The sequence below is a fragment of the Salvelinus namaycush genome, chromosome 30 (genome assembly GCF_016432855.1).
Source record: "Salvelinus namaycush isolate Seneca chromosome 30, SaNama_1.0, whole genome shotgun sequence".
NCBI classification, from domain to species: domain Eukaryota; kingdom Metazoa; phylum Chordata; class Actinopteri; order Salmoniformes; family Salmonidae; genus Salvelinus; species Salvelinus namaycush.
Genome location: NC_052336.1, coordinates 9,503,045 through 9,527,364, shown reverse-complemented (window position 1 = coordinate 9,527,364; position 24,320 = coordinate 9,503,045). Strand labels below are relative to the sequence as shown.

Here is a 24,320-nt window from a genome sequence, read left to right as displayed (position 1 = left end):
ACAGTTAGTACACAATAGCTTTGTCCGAGGGTACAAACGTACTATCGCATGTACTTACATGCACAACACTTGGCAAGACAACAGTAGAGAATTTACAAAAGAACGACAATAAAATGAAGGAAAGAACAGAGAGAGAAAGAGAGTGTGGTCTTCTGTCGCAGCTCAACAGATTTGAAGATTATCATTGGTTCATTTCTCAAAGCTGCCATGGCTAGGCCTTTGATATTTCATGCAGATCAATTCTGTGCAGCTGACACAGACCTGGTGTGAAATTAAAGGCCCAGTCAATAGAACATAAAATATTTCAGGAACAAAAGTTGGAGTAGCTGATTCAAATCCTGCTGCTCTGGTTAGGATTCCAGGTGTGCTGAGCTGCCTTTTTCAGAAGGCTTGCAGAAGGTACAGTAGAAAAAGGGGTGAGAAATAAAGAAAGAGAGAAAAGAATGTTCATTAAATAATTGAGAAGGAATTGTGAGGTAGGCCAGATATACAATGTTGAAGGTTTGTTCTCATATGATTCTTGCCAGTCTCAAATAATACATGATAACACGGTATCTCTCGGTGGGAAAATGGCTTTCCCCACACACACATAATTTGTGAACATATATGAGGCCTTGTTGAACTTTTTCTGGAAACCTTGTGATATAATAGTATGGAACAAGGAAACCATGAACAGCGGTTGGCCTTTCTAGACACAGTGCTGCTCTGTTATTGTGATGCCTTGACATCAGATTGACAGGAATCCCTCAGCTCTATTCAAACTGTCAAAATGAACCTCTGCCTTGTCTTCCATTTCTGCAGTGTGGAAAAGTTGCCTTATACATGTAATATAGTGGACTTGTCTATGCTGCATATAGTAGCTAGATCGTTTACCGGTTACTGTCGAAATGTTCCCCTATTTACCAATGTTCATGACTTCGTCCATTCTCCTTTTGCACCCCAGCAGTTGTACTATAGTGGTAAAGTGCAGAGTACTATATGGCTATAGTTTATAATGGTGGATGGCATTGCCAGGGGAAATGTTAGTACATTACAAGCTATTTTTCATTCCCTTGTTTGTTGGGTGCTGTAGCCAACACTCATCTTAAAATGATGCTTTCCAAACAAAGCAGAAAAGGGGTACCACTGAGCGTTACACCTGCATCTGGAGAATACAACTAAACCCACATCACAGAGGTCATAGACGGCTGAGTGTGTATCTAGCCAGCTGTAGAAACAGCTAAACCCAGGGGTGACTTCTCTCTCTCTCTCTCTCTCTCCCAGGTGCTTCTGTTCTGAATTAAACAACCCCCCCACCTACAACATTTCCAACTACTCTGCTGTTTCGCAATTTAATTTTCTTCACTCTAGTACTCTCCATACCAACATCAATGCAATAGCTCCTCAAAGTCAAACGGGTCATGTACCAGAGGCCCACATTGATTTATTTCACAGGGGCTTTATTTGGGCAGTGGTGATGTACTCTTGGCTGACCAGTCAGCTGGTTAAATACTAAGGATTGTTGTTAACGGGATTTCTGTTTGTCCTTCACTTTTCACTGTTACATTTTTGTTGGGTCTTTAGCAGATTATACGTTTTGCTGTGCTAAACAGAGAATCATGAACGCCTCAGTTGTCTCTTAAAAATAACTGTGTGCTGCCAATTCTGTTATGCTGGTGAATGAGGACCCAAAAGCGACGTAATAGAAACAGAGTCTTTATTCCAGTATTAAACAAATAATGATTCTCCTGGATATATCGATGGTAAATCCAAAACAGGAAACTGAAATCCTCTCGTCAGTAGAGAGGAACGACTGGAGACGCGACCACAGACTGCAGGTCGCTTCAGGAAGGCACAGGCCGTAGCTGACATAGACACCTGCTCACACGCAGCATCTGAAGAAGGCAAAAACACGACAGGGCGGAACAAGGACAGAACAGCAAACATCAAACGAGAATCCGACAAGGACAGAAGCGGAAAACAGAGGGAGAAATAGGGACTCTAATCAGAGGGCAAAATAGGGGACAGGTGTGAAAGAGTAAATGAGGTCGTTAGGAGAATGAGAAACAGCTGGGAGCAGGAACGGAACGATAGAGAGAGAGAGCGGGAGAGGGAGAGAGGGAGGAGGAGAGAGAGGGATAGAAAGAGGGAAAGAACCTAATAAGACCAGCAGAGGGAAGCACAGGGACAAGACATGATAATCAATGACAAAACATGACAGTACCCCCCCACTCACCGAGCGCCTCCTGGCGCACTCGAGGAGGAACCCTGGCGGCAACGAAGGAAATCATCAATCAACGAACGGTCCAGCACGTCCCGAGATGGAACCCAACTCCTCTCCTCAGGACCGTAACCCTCCCAATCCACTAAGTACTGGTGACCACGTCCCCGAGAACGCATGTCCATGATCTTCCGTACCTTGTAAATAGGTGCGCCCTCGACAAGGACGGGGGGGGGGGAGGGAAGACGAACGGGAGCGCGAAGAAAAGGCTTGACACAGGAGACATGGAAGACAGGGTGGACGCGACGAAGATGTCGCGGAAGAAGCAGTCGCACGGCGACAGGATTGACGACCTGAGAGACACGAAACGGACCAATGAACCGCGGAGTCAACTTGCGAGAAGCTGTCGTAAGGGGAAGGTTACGAGTGGAAAGCCACACTCTCTGACCGCGACAATACCTAGGACTCTTAATCCTACGTTTATTGGCGGCTCTCACAGTCTGCGCCCTGTAACGGCAAAGTGCAGACCTGACCCTCCTCCAGGTGCGCTCACAACGTTGGACAAAAGCCTGAGCGGAGGGAACGCTGGACTCGGCGAGCTGGGACGAGAACAGAGGAGGCTGGTACCCAAGACTACTCTGAAACGGAGATAGCCCGGTAGCAGACGAAGGAAGCGAGTTGTGAGCGTACTCAGCCCAGGGGAGCTGTTCTGCCCAAGACGCAGGGTTTCGAAACGAAAGGCTGCGTAATATGCGACCAATCGACTGATTGGCCCTTTCTGCTTGACCGTTAGACTGGGGATGAAACCCGGAAGAGAGACTGACGGAAGCACCAATCAAACGACAGAACTCCCTCCAAAACTGTGACGTGAATTGCGGGCCTCTGTCTGAAACGGCGTCTAACGGGAGGCCATGAATTCTGAACACATTCTCAATGATGATTTGTGCCGTCTCCTTAGCGGAAGGAAGCTTAGCGAGGGGAATGAAATGTGCCGCCTTAGAGAACCTATCGATAACCGTAAGAATCACAGTCTTCCCCGCAGACGAAGGCAGACCGGTAATAAAGTCTAAGGCGATGTGAGACCATGGTCGAGAAGGAATGGGAAGCGGTCTGAGACGACCGGCAGGAGGAGAGTTACCTGACTTAGTCTGCGCGCAGTCTGAACAAGCAGCCACGAAACGGCGCGTGTCACGCTCCTGAGTAGGCCACCAAAACCGCTGGCGAATAGAAGCAAGCGTACCCCGAACGCCGGGGTGGCCAGCTAACTTGGCAGAGTGAGCCCACTGAAGAACAGCCAGACGAGTAGAGACAGGAACGAACAGAAGGTTACTAGGACAAGCGCGCGGCGACGCAGTGTGAGTGAGTGCTTGCTTTACCTGTCTCTCAATTCCCCAGACAGTCAACCCGACAACACGCCCTTCAGGGAGAATCCCCTCGGGGTCGGTAGAAGCCACAGAAGAACTAAAGAGACGGGATAAGGCATCAGGCTTGGTGTTCTTATTTCCCGGGCGATAGGAAATCACGAACTCGAAACGAGCGAAAAACAACGCCCAACGAGCTTGACGTGCATTAAGTCGTTTGGCAGAACGGATGTACTCAAGGTTCTTATGGTCAGTCCAAACGACAAAAGGGACGGTCGCCCCCTCCAACCACTGTCGCCATTCGCCTATGGCTAAGCGGATGGCGAGCAGTTCGCGGTTACCCACATCATAGTTGCGTTCCGATGGCGACAGGCGATGAGAAAAGTAAGCGCAAGGATGAACCTTATCGTCAGAATGGAAGCGCTGGGACAGAATGGCTCCCACGCCCACCTCTGAAGCGTCAACCTCGACAATGAATTGTTTAGTGACGTCAGGAGTAACAAGGATAGGAGCGGATGTAAAACGCTTCTTGAGGAGATCAAAAGCTCCCTGGGCGGAACCGGACCACTTAAAGCAAGTCTTGACAGAAGTCAGCGCTGTGAGAGGGGCAGCCACTTGACCGAAATTACGAATGAAACGCCGATAGAAATTAGCGAAACCGAGAAAGCGCTGCAACTCGACACGTGACTTAGGAACGGGCCAATCGCTGACAGCCTGGACCTTAGCGGGATCCATCTGAATGCCTTCAGCGGAAATCACAGAACCGAGAAATGTGACAGAGGAGACATGAAAGGCGCACTTCTCAGCCTTCACGTAGAGACAATTCTCTAAAAGGCGCTGGAGTACACGTCGAACGTGCTGAACATGAATCTCGAGTGACGGTGAAAAAAATCAGGATATCGTCAAGATAAACGAAAACAAAGATGTTCAGCATGTCTCTCAGTACATCATTAACTAATGCCTGAAAGACAGCTGGAGCATTAGCGAGACCGAACGGCAGAACCCGGTATTCAAAATGCCCTAACGGAGTGTTAAACGCCGTTTTCCACTCGTCCCCCTCTCTGATGCGCACGAGATGGTAAGCGTTACGAAGGTCCAACTTAGTAAAGAACCTGGCTCCCTGCAGAATCTCGAAGGCTGACGACATAAGGGGAAGCGGATAACGATTCTTAACCGTTATGTCATTCAGCCCTCGATAATCCACGCAGGGGCGCAGAGTACCGTCCTTCTTCATAACAAAAAAAAACCCCGCTCCGGCGGGAGAGGAAGAAGGCACCACGGTACCGGCGTCGAGAGAAACAGACAGATAATCCTCGAGAGCCTTACGTTCGGGAGCCGACAGAGAGTATAGTCTACCCCGAGGAGGAGTGGTCCCCGGAAGGAGATCAATACAACAATCATACGACCGGTGAGGAGGAAGAGAGTTGGCTCTGGACCGACTGAAGACCGTGCGCAGATCATGATATTCCTCCGGCACTCCTGTCAAATCACCAGGTTCCTCCTGAGTAGAGGGGACAGAAGAAACAGGAGGGATAGCAGACATTAAACACTTCACATGACAAGAAACGTTCCAGGATAGGATAGAATTACTAGACCAATTAATAGAAGGATTATGACATACTAGCCAGGGATGACCCAAAACAACAGGTGTAAAAGGTGAACGAAAAATCAAAAAGGAAATGGTCTCACTGTGGTTACCAGATACTGTGAGGGTTAAAGGTAGTGTCTCACATCTGATACTGGGGAGAAGACTACCATCTAAGGCGAACATGGGCGTGGGCTTCCCTAACTGTCTGAGAGGAATGTCATGTTTCCGAGCCCATGCTTCGTCCATAAAACAACCCTCAGCCCCTGAGTCTATCAAGGCACTGCAGGAAGCAGCCGAACCGGTCCAGCGTAGATGGACCGACAAGGTAGTACAGGATCTTGATGGAGAGACCTGAGTAGTAGCGCTCACCAGTAGCCCTCCGCTTACTGGTGAGCTCTGGCTTTTACTGGACATGACATGACAAAATGTCCAGCAGAACCGCAATAGAGGCAAAGACGGTTGGTGATTCTCCGTTCCCTCTCCTTAGTCGAGATGCGAATACCTCCCAGCTGCATGGGCTCAGTCTCTGAGCCGGTGGGAGGAGATGGTTGAGATGCGGAGAGGGGAAACACCGTTAACGCGAGCTCTCTTCCACGAGCTCGGTGACGAAGATCTACCCGTCGTTCTATGCGGATGGCGAGTGCAATCAAAGAGTCCACGCTGGAAGGAACCTCCCGGGAGAGAATCTCATCCTTAACCTCAGTGTGGAGTCCCTCCAGAAAACGAGCGAGCAACGCCGGCTCGTTCCAGTCACTGGATGCAGCAAGAGTGCGAAACTCTATAGAGTAATCCGTTATGGATCGATCACCTTGACATAGGGAAGCCAGGGCCCTGGAAGCCTCCTTCCCAAAAACTGAACGATCAAAAACCCGTATCATCTCCTCTTTAAAGTTCTGATAAACGTTAGAACACTCAGCCCTTGCCTCCCAGATAGCTGTGCCCCACTCCCGAGCCCGACCAGTAAGGAGTGATATGACGTAAGCGATCCGAGCTCTCTCTCTAGAGTATGTGTTGGGCTGGAGAGAGAACACAATATCACACTGGATGAGAAAGGAGCGACACTCAGTGGGCTGCCCAGAGTAACATGGTGGGTTATTAACCCTAGGTTCCGGAGACTCGGAAGACCAGGAAGTAGCTGGTGGCACGAGACGAAGACTCTGAAACTGTCCTGAGAGATCGGAGACCTGAGCGGCCAGGTTCTCAACGGCATGACGAGCAGCAAACAATTCCTGCTCGTGTCTGCCGAGCATTGCTCCCTGGAACTCGACAGCAGTGTTGCGAGAATCCGTAGTCGCTGGGTCCATTCTTGGTCGGATTCTTCTGTTATGCTGGTGAATGAGGACCCAAAAGCGACGTAATAGAAACAGAGTCTTTATTCCAGTATTAAACAAATAATGATTCTCCTGGATATATCGATGGTAAATCCAAAACAGGAAACTGAAATCCTCTCGTCAGTAGAGAGGAACGACTGGAGACGCGACCACAGACTGCAGGTCGCTTCAGGAAGGCACAGGCCGTAGCTGACATAGACACCTGCTCACACGCAGCATCTGAAGAAGGCAAAAACACGACAGGGCGGAACAAGGACAGAACAGCAAACATCAAACGAGAATCCGACAAGGACAGAAGCGGAAAACAGAGGGAGAAATAGGGACTCTAATCAGAGGGCAAAATAGGGGACAGGTGTGAAAGAGTAAATGAGGTCGTTAGGAGAATGAGAAACAGCTGGGAGCAGGAACGGAACGATAGAGAGAGAGAGCGGGAGAGGGAGAGAGGGAGGAGGAGAGAGAGGGATAGAAAGAGGGAAAGAACCTAATAAGACCAGCAGAGGGAAGCACAGGGACAAGACATGATAATCAATGACAAAACATGACAAATTCAGCTTCTCTTAGCTTTAAATGATCAAATTCTGATTTAATTGAGTAATGGCAATAATCAACTTCAGGCCCATTTAACTGTGCAACCCCAGTTTGATAGACTTTATTAGACCAGATTAAATATGAGACCATTTGGTCCATTTCAGCAGTTACTGTATAAACTACATTCAGTGCAGAATGTCAAAGTCAACCAATACTCTATTGGTCATAGTTCAAAAGACTCTTATTGGCAAAAACATTTTTCTCCAATACCAGAGCATTGCATAAAAATGCTGCACAGTAGATATTATCACAGATACAGTGCCTTCAGAAAGTATTCACCTTTGACTTTTTCCACATGTTAGAGCCTGAATTTAAAATGGATTAAATGTTGCTTTTTTGTCACTGGTCTACATACAATAACCCATAATGTCAAAGTGGAATACATTTTTGTGAATTTTTAAAAATTTGCTAAACAAGTCACATAATAAGTTGCATGGACTCACTCTGTGTACAAATAATAATGTTTAACTCTGTACTCAACGCATACAATTATCTCTAAGGTCCATCAGTCAAGCAGTGAATTTCAAACACAGTTTCAACTACAAAGACCAGGGAGGTTTTCCAATGCCTCACAAAAATAGGGCACCTATTGGTACAGTAGATGGCAAAAATAAAAATATAATTGAATATCCCTTTGAGCATGGAGGAGTTTTTGTATTTGTATTTATTTGTTTCACCTTTATTTAACCAGGTAGGCCAGTTGAGAACAAGTTCTCATTTACAACTGCGACCTGGCCAAGATAAAGCAAAGCAGTGCGACAAAAACAACAACACAGAGTTACACATAAACAAATGTACAGTCAATAACACAAAACAAAAGAAAAATTGAGAAATCTATGTACAGTGTGTGTAAATGTGGAAGAGTAGGGAGGTAGGCAATAAATAGGCCATAGAGGTGAAAATAATTACAATTTAGCATTAATACTGGAGTGATAGATGTACAGATGATGATGTGCAAGTAGAGATACTGGGGTGCAAAAGAGCAAGAGGGTAGTAATAATATGGGGTTGAGGTAGTCAGGTGTGCTATTTACAGATTGGCTGTGTACAGGTACAGTGATCGGTAAGCTGCTCAGACAGCTGATGCATAAAGTTAGAGAGGGAGGTATAAGACTCCAGCTTCAGAGATTTTTGCAATTTGTTCCAGTCATTGGCAGCAGAGAACTGGAAGGAAAGGCGGCCAAAGGACGTGTTGACTTTGGGGATGACCAGTGAAATATACCTGCTGGAGCACGTGCAACGGGTGGGTGTTGCTATGGTGACCAGTGAGCTGAGATAAGGCGGGGCTTTACCTAGCAAAGACTTATAGATGACCTGGAGCCAGTGGGTTTGGCGACGGATATGTAGTGAGGGCCAGCCAATGAGAGCATGCAGGTCGCAGTGGTGGGTAGTATATGGGGCTTTGGTGATAAAACGAATGGCACTGTGATAGACTACATCCAGTTCGCTGAGTAGAGTATTGGGTACTATTTTGTAAATGACATCGCCGAAGTCAAGGATCGGTAGGATAGTCAGTTTTACGAGGGTATGTTTGGCGGCATGAGTGAAGGATGCTTTGTTGTGAAATAGGAAGCCGATTCTAGACTTAATTTTGGATTGGAGATGCTTAATGTGAGTCTGTAAGGAGAGTTTACAGTCTAACCAGACACCTAAGTATTTGTAGTTGTCCACATATTCTAGGTCAGAACCGTTCAGAGTACTTATGCTAGTCGGGCGGGAGGGTGTGGGCAGCGATCGGTTGAAGAGCATGCACTTAGTTTTACGAGCATTTAAAAGCAGTTGGAGAAGGTACGGTGGAATTCGAAATGGTCGGTGATCTGTTTATTAACTTGGCTTTCGAAGATTTTAGAAAGGCAGGGGAGGATGGATATAGGTCTATAACAGTTTGGGTCTAGAGTGTCTCCCCCTTTGAAGAGGGGGATGACTGCGGCATCTTTCCAGTCTTTGGGGATCTCAGATGATACGAAAGAGAGGTTGAATAGGCTAGTAATAGGGGTTGCAACAATTTCAGAGGATAATTTTAGAAAGAGAGGGTCCAGATGCTGTAGGGGGTGCTGAGATGTTGGCCAGGGTAGGGGTAGCCAGGTGGTAAGCATGGCCAGCCGTGGAAAAATGCTTATTGTTATTGGAGTTATTGGATGGTGTACACCCAGTCACTACAAAGATACAGGCGTCCTTCCTAACTCAGTTGCAGGAGAGGAAGGAAATCGTCCAGGGATTTCACCATGAGGCCAACGGTGACTTTAAAACAGTTACTGCATTTAATGGCTGTGATAGGAGAAAACTGAGGATGAATCAACACCATTGTAGATCCTCCACAATACTAACCTAATTGACAGAGTGAAAATAAGGAAGCCTGTACAGACTAAAAATATTCCAAAACATGAATCCTGTTTGCAACAAGGCACTAAAGTAATAGTGCAAAAAATGTGGTAAATCAATTAACTTTTTGTCCTGAATACAAAGTGTTATGCTTGGTGCAAATCCAATACAACACATTACTGACTACCACTCTCCATATTTCCAAGCATTGTAGTGGCTGCATCATGTTATGTGTATGCTTGTAATCTCTAAGGACTGGGGAGTTTTTCAAGATAAAAATAAACAGAATGGAGCTAAGCACAGGCAAAATCCTAGAGGAAAATCTGGTTAGTCTGCTTTCCACCAGACACTGGGAAATTAATTCATCTTTCAGCAGTAACCAAAAACACAAGGCCAAATCTACACTGGAGTTACTTACCAAGAAGACACTGATTGTTCCTGAGTGGCCAAGTTACAGTTTTGAAAATGTATGGGAAGACCTGAAAATGGTTGTCTAGCAATGATTAACAAACAATTTGAAAAAGCTTGAAGAATTTAAAAAAGAATAATGGGCCAATGTTGGGCTCCTGAGTGGCGCAGCAGTCTAAGACACTGCATCTCAGCACAAGATGTGTCACTGCAGTCCCTGATTCAAATCCAGGCTGCATCACATCTGGCTGTGATTTGGAGACCTATAGGGTGGCGCACAATTGGCCGGGTAGGCCGTCATTGTAAATAAGAATCTGTTCTTAACTGACTTGCCTAGTTAAATAAAGGTAAAATATTTTTTTTTTGCACAATCCAGGTGTGGAAAGCTCTTAGACTTACCCAGAAAGACTCACAGATGCAATTGCTGCCAAAGGTGCAAAGTTTTGACATAGTGGTGTGAATACTTATGTAAATGAGATATTTATGTATTTCATTTTGAATACATTTGATAAAATGTAATTATTGGGTATTGTGTGTAAATGGGTGAGAAAAATCTATTAAATCCATTTTGAATTCAGACTGTAACACAACGAAATATAGAATAAGTCAAGGGGTATGAATACTTTCTGAAGACACTGTAGAGTTGAGAGCTTAGAGTAGATGTAGAATGTCTGTTTGTCTGTCAGTGAAGTAGTTCAGCTGTCATTTGGAGTGAAGGTTGTTAGAACATCAGCTCATCTGACCTCAAGTAATTGTGTCAAAGACCATCATATCACAGTGTGGGGCTTTGACTTCTGGCAAGACAATGTTTACCTTGCTATCTAGCTGTGATACTATTTACTTTATATCATAGGAAATATCTCTAGACACACGTAACATTCAATGCAAATACTACATATCAAATAATGGAAGGCATTCAGAGTAAATCATTGTTAACAATAAGAGAACAAACAGGATGATGAGAGAGAGAGAGAAATATATATAGATATATATAGATTCTTCCTAAAGACATTTGTGTCATTGGGATAATCAGAGCTGTAGATTATGTTTTGATGTAGTGTGTGGAACAGGACAGACAGGTGTGGTGGTTAGATAAGGGAGGGGAAGTAGTGTTCTCCAGGCCTCTGCAGCTGTGTTTACACCCTGTGTCTGGAACAAAGGGTCCTGTCATATCCCTCATGATTGATGCTGCTGCTAAAGAATAGTTAAAGCATATTTAAATGAATCCCTGGTGGGTATGAGCGACACTAGCAGGCCTCTCCATGTCTGTGTCAGAAATTATTTGTCCTAAAACATACACTACAAGGAAGGCAGAACGAATGCTTGCCAAGCAGACATGCTGAAGCAAAAACAAGCCATCTATTCCAGTCTCAGTCTATCAGGAATCAAGGTAAGACCCAGATGCAGACTGTTGAAGTAACAATGTTTATTGTAGCAACCGGTCAGGCAAAGACAGGTCAAGGCAGGCAGGGGTCGAAAATCCAGGGTGAGGCAAAGGTACAGTACGGCAGGCGGACTCACGGTCAGGGACAGGCAGAGTAGTCAGGCGGGCGGGTACAGGGTCAGGACAGGCAAAGTTCAAAACCAGGAGGAAGAGGAAAGAGAGGCTGGGAAACGATAGGAGCTGCCAGGAAAAACGCTGGTTAGCTTGAACGAACAAGACGAACTGGCAACAAACAGACAGAGAACACAGGTATAATCAGGGCGTGAGACAGTCAATCTCCGGGTGATGAAATCAGTTTACCTTTCTGACAATGATTCACCATGTAGCAGCAGCCAGGGCGGCCAGAGCAGATACTCCTCCCAACACATCCCTCACTATCACACCTCTTACACTTGTCTCTTTTTTCTCTCCTAACATGGCCGCTTCAAGAGAGTAAGGGAATTTATTTAATTTGAGGAGAATGTCTCTGTCTACTGATATAAACATTTCCTTTGTCTCCGATATCTCTAAAACAGTAAGGATTGCTAGGTTACATTTCCCTCTTTTGTGATGGGAGTTAAAAAGAGGTATGATGATTATGCTTAAAAATGAAGAGCATTAAAAAAACAAATGGCATTATTCTTGACTGATTGTTTTGTAGATCTGGATACCAGTTTTATACTACAGCAGCTCTCTGTGTTGGGCCTAGACCCCAGCTAGGCAGGCAGTTTGGGACTGATTTGACAGAACAATGGAGTAGATGTGTGTTCTGTAGACTGAATAATGAGGTTGTGTGCTTCACAGAAAAACCCTCTCCTTTCCTACCGCTCTACCCCCTCCTCCCCCCTTTCCTCCACAAAGCCACCATGCCCCACCCTCTCTTTATAGCTTCTGATGGAACAGATACAGTTGAAGTTGGAAGTTTACATACACCTTAGCCAAATACATTTAAACTCTGTTTTTCACAATTCCTGACATTTAATCTTAGTAAAGATTCCTTGTCTTAGGTCATTCAGGATCACCACTTCATTTTAAGAATGTGAAATGTCAGAAAAATAGTAGAGAGAATGATTTATTTCAGGTTTTATTTATTTCATCACATTCCCAGTGGGTCAGAAGTTTACATACACTCAATTAGTATTTGGTAGCATTGCCTTTAAATTGTTTAACTTGGGTCAAACATTTTGGGTAGCCTTCCACAAGCTTCCCAGAATAAGTTGGGTGAATTCTGTCCCATTCCTCCTGACAGAGCTGGTGTAACTGAGTCAGGTTTGTAGGCCTCCTTGCTTCCACACGCTTTTTCAGTTCTGCCCACAAATGTTCTATAGGATTGAGTACAGGGCTTTGTGATGGCCACTCCAATACCTTGCCTTTGTTGTCCTTAAGCCATTTCTCCACAACTTTGGAAGTATGCTTGGTGTCGTTGTCCATTTGGAAGACCCATTTGCGACCAAGCTTTAACTTCCTGACTGATGTCTTGAGATATATATCAATATATCCACATAATTTTCCTACCTCATGATGCCATCTATTTTGTGAAGTGCACCAGTCCCTCCTGCAGCAAAGCACCCTCACAACATGATACTGTCACCCCCGTGCTTCATGGTTGGGATGGTGTTCTTCGGCTTGCAAGCCGCCCCCTTTTTCCTCCAAACATAACAATGGTCATTATGGCCAAACAGTTCTATTTTTGTTTCATCAGACCAGAGGACATTTCTCCAAAAAGTATGATCTTTGTCCCTATGTGCAGTTGCAAACCATAGTCTGGCTTTTTTATGGCGGCTTTGGAGCAGTGGCTTCTTCCTTGCTGAGCGGCCTTTCAGGTTATGTCGATATGGGACTCGTTTTACTATGGATTTAGATACTTTTGTACCTGTTGCCTCCAGCATCTTCACAAGGTCCTTTGCTGTTGTTCTGGAATTGGTTTGCACTTTTCGCACCAAAGTACGTTCGTCTCTAGGAGACAGAACACGTCTCCTTCCTGAGGGGTATGATGGCTGCGTGGTCCCATGGTGTTTATACTTGCGTACTATTGTTTGTACAGATGAACATGGTACCTTCAGGCGTTTGGAAATTGCTCCCAAGGATGAACCAGACATGTGGAGGTTTACAATTCTTTTTCTGAGGTCTTGGCTGATTTATTTTTATTTTCCCATGATGTCAAGCAAAGACGCACTGAGTTTGAAGGTAGGCCTTGAAATACATCCACAGGTACACCTCCAATTGACTCAAATTATGTCAATTAGCCTCTCAGAAGCTTCTAAAGCCATGACATAATTTTCTGCAATTTTCCAAGCTGTTTAAAGGCACAGTCAACTTTGTGTATGTAAACTTCTGACCAACTGGAATTGTGATACAGTGAAATAATCTGTCTGTAAACAATTGTTGGGAAAATTACTTGTGTCATGCACAAAGTAGATGTCCTAACCGACTTGCTAAAGCTATAGTTTGTTAACAAGACATTTGTGGAGTGGTTGAAAACCGAGTTTATGACTCCAACCTAACTGTATGTAAACTTCCGACTTCAACTGTATATGCATAAACAACACTCTCATGGGACCCGTGCCAAATGTGACGAGGGTTGAAAATGTTGTGTCCTCCCCTCGCTCTAACATTTGCAATTACCTCGGTATTTATCTATTATTACATGTCAGATCCATACGTGGAAATATAGTGAAAAACAGACAAACAAGCCGACTATAATTGTCACGGATCCCTCAGAACTTTCATTACGCACACTTGTCCCCTATTCCCACTGATTAGTACTTGTATAAGTGTGCCCTTTGGTTTCCATTGGGCTGTCGATTATTGTTACAATGTCCGTTGGTGCGTGTGAGTACCTGTGCTATGTGTTTTGGCTTTCGTGCCATTGTGGATTGCGCAGATGATTACAGGTCTCGTCCCGTGTGTTAATCATTGTGCGCTTATGTTATTTATTCGAGGTACTCCTCGCTCTTTTGTTTGGGTTTCTACCCTGTGTTTTGTATAGTGTTTGTTTGGTCTTCGTCCCCGTGCCTTTCCACGGCATGTTTTAATTTGGCTAAATTAAAAAAAACTATTACACATTCCTGCGCCTGTCTCCCGACCCTTTATACCGACGTGACAATAATACTGTAGCTCACAGGTTAATGGGCTCAATTACATTTACATTTGAATACCCATATATTCTGATGCTATATTTTACAGACTTTAAAAGAGCACAAGGAGTGTTTAAAAAAAAAAACTTTTTGGGACGATTTGATTATTCTGTGGATCTTTCTAAAGCAAACAGGTGTAACGATTGTCGATGGTGGAAGGAGAAGAGGACCAAATTGCAGCGTGGTACGTATTCATAATAATTTAATAATGAAAGAATACTGAACAAAAAACAACAAACCGACAAACGAAAAGTTCTGTAAGGTGCAAACAAAAACACTAAACAGAAAATAACTACCCACCACCCATAGTGGGAAAACAGGCTACCTAAGTATGATTCTCAATCAGAGACAACGATCGACACCTGCCTCTGATTGAGAACCATACTAGGCCAAACACATAGAAATATAACGACTAGAACAAAACATAGAAAAACAACATAGAATGCCCACCCCAACTCACGCCCTGACCAACTAAAATAAAGACATAAAAAAGGAACTAAGGTCAGAACGTGACAACAGGGCTGGTGGAGCAGTACTGTATTGCGGCTGAGAATGAAATGCATTCATCCTGTTCTGTAAGGGCTGACAACCCACATAGGGAATATGATTAATGTTGAGCAGAGCATAGTTAAAACAGATCATTGTCTCTCCAGGCCTGAAATACCCTGGCCATGACTGGCCTCCCACAGCTATGATTAGACACTGGGTCTGAACCCAAGGTGAATCAATGTCTTAAACGTCTTTCCTCTTTCTGTTGGCTTTCCAGTCCAAAGGCTCCTTTTATTTCACTCCATTTGGCACGGATCAAAAATGATCACTACAAATTGCTTTGCATCCTGTGTTATTGTGTTTATGGCTGGTGAGTGGGTGGGTTTTGGGGGTGTGGTTTTGTATTTATCTCATTGGATCAAACCCTTGTCCGACATATTACAACTCTGCAACTTCCCTTTCTGGTGTAGGCCAAGGTTAGCCTCAAGGGGTTATGAGGCTTTTAATCAAACTAACAACTGACTGATCAAAATGACAAAGACATTTCCTGCAAATCTATATGCGCCAATATCAATACTAGGCTATATAGCAGATATGGAAAACTGGAGTCAAACGAATCATACTTCAATGTTTCATTTGTATGCCCATTTTAATGTGCTTAAAATGCAGGGTCAGTTTCAAGGCCTCATTGCACACAAATGAGAATGCCTTCATGCTCCACTGCTTATGAATATATACATGGACAAAATGTGTCCAAACAGAAATGATGGAAAATACACTCTAGTCTATCTGATTATAGATAACATTTCTCCCCTGTAATTGTATCATATAGATAATATACTATTTGAGTGTAATCTTATTCTATAACACATTTATTATACACATACATTTATCAGTAGCTTTCATCTTTCAGTATAACAGGACAAGTATTTACTTATTTCATGTTTTCAACATAGCATCTGTTAGGAAAGCACTGAATATGCAATATTCACACTCCCATGCTTGGCATGGAGGTTTCTTAAGGGTTAGAAGGGTTTTCTCTGAAGATGAATTTGCTTTATTTTAGCAATACTCAGAGCCGATCCAGAGGTGGGCATGTGTAGTGTTTGTCAGCTGTTTAAAGGTGCAGTTTATGGAGAATGGAAATTCTTTAATTGGCGATTTCTCCCCCGACTCGATCCTCAGGTCTCTGGAGTAATCAATATGCATTAAATCTCATCTCACTTTATGGATATTAGTCTTGCTATAAAAAAGAATAGGAACAAAAAGACACTACATTCCCTCCGACACAATCACTGAGATTAAAACAGAAAGAAAAAAGGACCAATTTAAATCATCTGCTGTCTTTTTGTCTTCTTCAACTGCCAGAATGACTAGACTTGTTTGGCAAATAACGCGTGACTTCATATGAACTGATTAAAACATAACAAGTTTCCCTGACACATTTTGCTGTGAGTCATCACAGTAGAAAAAAGTATCCTCCATAAATTAAACATAGCAGATAGCCTTGCCAATTTCTTCTTCTTTTTAATGGAGGACATGAATAGTGTATGAGTGAGGTTTAACTTCAAGAGCACAGAGAGAATGAATCTGTGATTAATAGAAGAATAATGGAATTGCAATAGAAATTAGGTTTTGAACATTCATAATCTGGCTTCCCCCTCTTTTGTTCAAATACAAATGCTTCAGGCTACAATTTTCATTTTTCATTTTGAATAATGAGATGGTAAATTGAAGTGCAGCCAGACCAGGCTGTGTGAGGAAACGAGCAGCACAGGACCGACTGAAACCCTGACCTTGTTATTTCATATTTCAGGAAAGAGAAATGAATCTGACACAATCAAAGATGGATTCAAATAGAAATCAGTGATGTGTTATGATCAAAGTTAAATTGCCATTTGACTTTTCTAAACCATTGAATCTCTTCCATTCAGTAAGTGATATACACAGAACAAGCTGCTATCGTCCAGATAACAGAAATATGTGTGATCCATCTTCTCTCACACATAATCAGGTCCTTTTCCCCTGCTCTCTACTGAAGTATGAAGAGCATGATGGCTTTGAGGTGTATCTTTGAGGTCTCATTTCCATACTTTGCTTGCCAGACATCAGGTCCTGGATGGAATGTCACACACTTACTTAGGCACGCACGCACGCACATACAGTACATACACACACATATATCATGTGATGTTGGGGTAGTCTTTCTAGTCATCCGGGTTGCCTCTCACAATTTTAAAAGGCTTCGGCTTAACAATGTCTGTATGTAGTAGAATGACAGCTTGGCATAGAGGAACTACGTCACAGCCACTTGAATAAAATACTAAATAGTAGCTAGCAAGATGGAGATGACGGAGGTTGTTTTTAATGAGTGCATTTTGCAAGTGGCTGGTTTGCGTTAACTGAAGAGGACCCAACACAGATTTTGTTTACCCCTTATCGAAGTTGCCAAAAGAGTCCATCATTGAAACCAGACCCTAGCCACTGTTGCCTAGGGTTGGTTTTTCAAGACTAATGTTGGGGGGTTCTGCCTCTGTATGGGAAGAGGTGGTGGAGCATTTTTATTTTTTTATTTAACCTTTATTTAACCAGGTAGGCTAGTTGAGAACAAGTTCTCATTTACAACTGCGACCTGGCCAAGATAAAGCAAAGCAGTGCGACACAAACAACAACACAAAGTTACACATGGAATAAACAAGCGTACAGTCAATAACACAATAGAAAAAAAGAAAGTCTATATACAGTGTGTGCAAATGGCGTGAGGAGGTAGGCAATAAATAGGCCATAGTAGCGAGGTAATTACAATTTAGCAGATTAACACTGGAGTGATAAATGAGCAGATGATGATGTGCAAGTAGAGATACTGGTGTGCAAAAGAGCAGAAAAGTAAATAAAAACAATATGGGGATGAGGTAGGTAGATTGGGTGGGCTATTTACAGATGGACTATGTACAGCTGCAGCGATCGGTTAGCTGCTCAGATAGCTGATGTTTAAAGTTGGTGAGGGAAATATAAGTCTCCAGCTTCAGCGATTTTTGCAATTCGTTCCAGTCACTGGCAGCAGAGAACTGGAAGGAAATGGCGGCCAAAGGAGGTGTTGGCTTTGGGGATGACCAGTGAGATATACCTGCTGGAGCACGTGCTACGGGTGGGTGTTGTTATCGTGACCAGTGAGCTGAGATAAGGCGAAGCTTTATGGGTCTGGCGACGAATATGTAGCGAGGGCCAGCCGACTAGAGCATACAGGTCGCAGCGGTGGGTGGTAGAAGGGGCTTTGGTAACAAAACGGATGGCACTGTGATAGACTGCATCCAGTTTGCTGAGTAGAGTTTTGGAAGCTATTTTGTAGATGACATCTCCGAAGTCGAGGATCGGTAGGATAGTCAGTTTTACTAGGGTATGTTTGGCGGCGTGAGTGAAGGAGGCTTTGTTGCGAAATAGAAAGCCGATTCTAGATTTGATTTTGGATTGGAGATGTTTAATATGAGTCTGGAAGGAGAGTTTACAGTCTAGCCAGACACCTAGGTATTTGTAGTTGTCCACATATTCTAGGTCAGAACCGTCCAGGGAAGTGATGCTATTCGGGCGGGTGCCGGCAGCGAACGGTTGACATGCATGCATTTGGTTTTCATTAGCGTTTAAGAGCAGTTGGAGGCCACAGAAGGAGTGTTGTATGGCATTGAAGCTCGTCTGGAGGTTAGTTAACACAGTGTCCAAAAAAGGGCCAGATGTATACAGAATGGTGTCGTCTGCATAGAGGTGGATCAGGGAATCACCCGCAGCAAGAGCGACATCATTGATGTATACAGTAAAAAGAGTCGGCCCGAGAATTGAACCCTGTGGTACCCCCATAAAGACTGCCAGAGGTCTGGACAAGAGGCCCTCCGATTTGACACACTGAACTCTGTCTGCAAAGTAGTTGGTGAACCAGGTGAGGCAGTCATTTGAGAAACCAAGGCTATTGAGTCTGCCGATAAGAATGCGGTGATTGACAGAGTCGAAAGCCTTGGCCAGGTCGATGAAGACGGCTGCACAGTACTGTCTTTAACGATGGCGGTTATGATATCGTTTAGGACCTTGAGCGTGGCTGATGTGCACTCGTGACCAGCTCGGAAACTGGATTGCACAGTGGAGAAGCTACAGTGGGATTCGGGGTTGGGGTAGCCAGGAGGAAAGCATGGCCAGCCGTAGAGAAATGCTTATTGAAATTTTCGATTGTCATGGATTTATCGGTGGTGACCGTGTTACCTAGCCTCAGTGCAGTGGGCAGCTGGGAGGAGGTGCTCTTGTTCTCCATGGACTTTACAGTGTCCCAAAACTTTTTGGAGTTAGAGCTACTGGATGCAAATTTCTGTTTGAAAAAGATAGCCTTTGCTTTCCTGACTGACTGCGTGTATTGGTTCCTGACTTCCCTGAACAGTTGCATATCGCAGGGACTATTCAATGCTATTGCAGTCCTCCACAGGATGTTTTTTGTGCTGGTCAAGGGCAGTCAGGTCTGGAGTGAACCAAGGGCTATATCTGTTCTTAGTTCTACATTTTTTGAATGGGGCATGCTTATTTAAGATGGTGAGGAAATTGCTTTTAAAGAACGACCAGGCATCCTCGACTGACGGGATGGGGGCAACAAAAAATCTGAACTCAGCATGAGGGGCAGCAGTGGCTCGTGGGTCCAAGCCTTTTGGGGGCCCTAAGCCAAATTTTGTTGCTGCCAAAACATTTTATTTGCCCCCTCTTGACAGCGGTGAGACAGTTTTTTCATTTTAGTGTTCATTTCCTGCAATTCTACACATTTTGCCATGGGGCGGAGAGAAGATTTAGCAATTTTCTAACTCATTTCATTCAATTGTAGTTCAATTGTAGTCATTTTAGGATTGGGCAATGAAAAATGTGCAGTTTTTTATTTGATATCTGAGTGTGTGACTAATAAATTCCATGGGGCCCCCCCGGTCGGTAATTTGACCATGATTGTTACAAGTTTAGATAGCTGGCCGCTAGACTAATTTAGCAATCTAAAAACTGTTAGCTGACATGGGATAACTGAGTGACTGTCAGTGACTGACATAAGAGAAAAACTGCTGATACACAACCAAATTTCTAAATTGCTCCCTTCTACCATTCTAATTCTCAACAGTAAGTTGAGACCCCGACTGAGTGGGGGGAATTGATCCAAGGGTCTACAAAAAGGGGGGCTGCGGGCAGGCCACCAGTTGCCCAACCCCACTCTAAAGTAAATAATCTTGTAGTCCACAGAGAAAAACAAGGCTAAGGACAGTGGCAAATTGATTTCATTACATAGTTGTAAAACAAAATCTAATTGGGATACAACTACTCATGGAGTGGATTTCCAATGGTAGACTAAAATAACAAAAGTCAGCAGACCACGCCAGCATGTTTCTGCATCTTGAAACATAACCACATACTTATACTCTGATACCACTGGCTTAGCATGAAACAAACTCTATGTTCTGGGAAGCTGAAACTGCTGGACATGTTACAATTTCCTCATTCAAAACGTTTTTGTTGTTGTTGTACAAACCACATAGCCAACCATAACTTTCTTTCTTTACAGTACAGTATTTAGCTCATAAAACTCATTTGAAAAGGTTCCTTTGTCACTGTTCATATAACAATTGGCATGGTTATGTCAAAATGTTCTCCTCTTTATTGGGCAAATTGAGTGCTTGGCAGTGTTTCCGAGCGTAATGGCGGTAGGTGCTCATTTAGAAAAATACTACACTGCGTGGCTGAGTCTAATGCACTGGGGTGATTGCACTGAAAACCTCTATTCTTCTCCTCAGTCTCCTAACCACTGGCACCAATTAAGATAGATGTACTGTATATGAAGTGTTCACTCACTGTCTGTTACTAGGCAAATTAAATCCCACCTGAAGTTACAGATAGAACTCAGCCACACCTTGTTTACTTCTTCAGGCCTACCTCTTTATTTGCCAAGTAAACCATTGTGCTCGAACAATCAGGAATAACTTATTTGCACACTGTAGAATACAGGAGGGCTGTAATTGTGAATTTGGCTTGTTTTTCTCTGTAGTCCTATACTGTTATGCTATCCTACATGTTGATTCCTTGTAGGTATAAATATACATGTAGACAGATCTCATAGCAAAACATGAGAGTATCCCTTTAAACAATTCCCCTCAATGTCCAACATTTTCAATTTCAACTTCCATAACTCACCAACTGGGAACGATAGATACACTCTCAGTTTAAAAGCATTTCCAGGTTGTTCCGATTTTAAGTTAAGTCTGTTTGGCTTATGGAATACTCCTGGGGCTACATGGGATAGATGTATTAGTAACAAACTTCCTTCACCATTACCTTTCTCATAATGTTATTCCACATTTTATGAGATTGTTGACTTGACTGAGACCCAGTGGAAATGTGGAAGCCTCTAGGGTGAGATCGACTTGCATAAGCACTTTTCCGTTAGTACAGCATTGAAGGGCAAGTGGAATTTGTGCAGATCCATTCCTATATACATTTATAAGAGTAAAAAGGATCTGAAATTGCCCAGTACTTAACCAACCAGGTACTGTATAATGTACAAAATGTTCATTGGAAGATTGATAATTACATGAAAGTTATTTGTGTGTTGGCTGTCTGTGGAATGAACGTATGAAGACGTTTTTCTCCCTCCCTTCCATCCCCTAATGCTTAATTGAACAGAATAGGTTAGCACGCAATTAATTATGATATGCAGAGATGATGTATGAGCCTGACAGGGCACTGTGGGTCATAATAAGAGAGATATATTTACAGACGCTGTATAAGCTAGGCTTCCTCTCAGCCCTGCTAAATTAATAACATTTTTAGATTCAAATTATGGAAGAAAATAGGGAGGAAATGATGTCAGACGGTAGCATGCACACACACACACGCAGGGAGGGAGGGAGGGAATCGATGTTGTTCTTGTAGAGAAATTGTAAACTTAAAACGGCAGAAATGAATCATGCTAATGGCAAGACTGACACCTTGGTTCAATATTATGATTTGAAAACCCAGAAAGATTGATTATGTAACCTGCTCTTTATTTACTCTCCCTGGTAGAAAACAGAAAATAACTTTACCCTGCAGTGCTGTTGTGGAAGAACAGACTGTAAAGAATATAGAATAAAGAAACATTTGGCACGGTGTTGATGAGCAGATAAAGAGACACTTGCACGCACGCACACACACACACACACACACACACACACACACACACACACACACACACACACACACACACACACACACACACACACACACACACACACACACACACACGCACACACATTTCCTCCTTCTAGAACATTCCCACTGGGCACAGACGTCAATTCAATGTCTGTTCCACGTTGGTTCAACGTAATTTCATTGAAATGATGTGGAAACAACGTTGATTCAACCAGTGTGTGCCCAGCGGGTTGTGAAGACTAACATAAGCTTTGTTCAATAGCAGCAAAACAGGTGTGATGTACAGTATTTGCTCAGATCAACTCCAGTGCCTCTCCTCAATGTCAGGATATGATGTATCATTTCTATGAAGTGTCTGATTGATGTCTGTGTGGTGCACAGGCAGACTACTCACTATGATCACTGAGCACCTGGACATTTGAATTGCTGCAGATGTTGTGGAGGTACTGACTGTTGAAACAAGCCTGGAAAGATTAAACATTAAGACACTATTATCTTGCTCTTGGCTTTTGCATGTGTAGGCGTGTGTTCAATGGGCCGTGGGGTGGAGGTGTGGGTTGGGGGTGGTATGTAGGCTCCATAAATCACGTCTTTAGGTCTGTATAAAAGCTATAAAAATACTATGTATTACATATGGAGTGATGGTGTGTCTGTGATTTCATCATGACGTGGATGTCCATTTAAGGCAGCACCCCACACCTCTCTGATTCAGAGGGGTTGGGTTAAATGTGGAAAACACATTTCAGTTGAAGGCATTCAGTTGTACAACTGACTAGGTATCCCCCTTTGCCCTTTCCCCTTTCTACACAGTCTAATATAATACTGTGTTTTAAACTACATCAAATATTTCTCTGTGTAACATCTGACAGAGGGTAGAGCTGTTTAGTAAAAGCTGTGAGGATCTGAGAAAGTGTTGATTACCCTTCTATTCTGATATTTCTTCTAACACTTTTTACATTCAGTCTCTGGCGTCACTCAAACCCACCCTCTCACGCTCCCTACCCCCTCTCTCTCTCTCCGTCTCTTTCTTTCTCTATCGCTCTCTGTTAAAAGCACCTTACTTCTTGGCGTGCTCCTTCCATTTAACACAGTAGCAACCCTCAGGAGCTCTGCCAGTTTCTCTCATTGTTACATAAATGAAACAAATCCCCTCTGTGTAAGAAGAAGTGATGTGAACATGGAAAGGATGATATTACTTCTCCACCAGTAGCCCGTCCAAGTAAAATAACTGGGAGCTTATAAGAGCGCGCTTGTTGTGAAAGTACAGAATGCAGACTTTTTTCCAAGAGGAGGTGAGGAGAAATGAGGAAATTAAATCTAGATGTTGCTCGAGTCCAATAACAACTTCCTAATTTCTCACAATGGAAACTAAACAGCGAGAGGATTATATAATTCTAATGTAACAGTAAACACCAGTTTATGAGAACAGTTAACTGAAGTTTTCTGTGGGTATTTTCTACAATCCAAACACCAGCCATGAGTAAACAGATGTGGTTGAAATTGAAAATGCTTGGCTACCTGACATACCACTGTTCAACTACACTCCGATGATTGAGGTCACCTCTAATATACTGAATAAGAGTGTGTACATATTTCAAGGGTATTACCTCGCACACTAATATATCATTTGATTTAAATCAGATTAACACTGAACTGTAGGGTAAGCATTTTTAGTAATCATTTGTTCTGTGTTTGTGATAACGTGTGTCTCGGTGAGAGGTGTAGGAGTCAGGCGCAGGAGAGCAGGGATGTCTGAGAAGCGTGTTTAATCATATAGTCCACCAATACAAAAATGGCACAGACGAAAATCCAAAAACTATGCTCAAGATATTCAGCAACTCGTGCAACCAACACTTTACATACACGTGAGTAAAACGTGAACACAACAAACATCAAATACAATCGAGCGCAATACACACAAGTCTAATCCCGCATGAACTAAGGCAGGCAACAGGTACCCTATATACACACAGAAATAAATGCAATTGAAACCAGGTGTGAAAAGAATCACAGACAAAACAAACAGAAAAGGAAAAAGGGATCGGTGGCAGCTAGTAAACCTGCAACGCCGACCGCTGAGCGCAGCCCGAACAGGGAGAGGAGTTACCTTCGGTAGAAGTCGTGACAGTACCGATGCCGGCCTCGAGGACGACCCGGAGGACGAGGCGCAGGGCGATCCGGATGGAGGCGGTGAAACTCCCTTCGCATAGGTGGATCCAGTACATCCTCCACCGGCACCCAGCATCTCTCCTCCGGACCGTACCCCTCCCAATCCACGAG

At 43.6% G+C, this 24,320-nt stretch overlaps 1 protein-coding gene across 1 annotated transcript in view; it reads right to left on the bottom strand.

Moving 5' to 3' along the window:
* LOC120024791 overlaps window positions 1-24,320 on the bottom strand; it is a 196,511-nt gene that overhangs the window by 37,339 nt on the left and 134,852 nt on the right. The window lies entirely within an intron of this gene.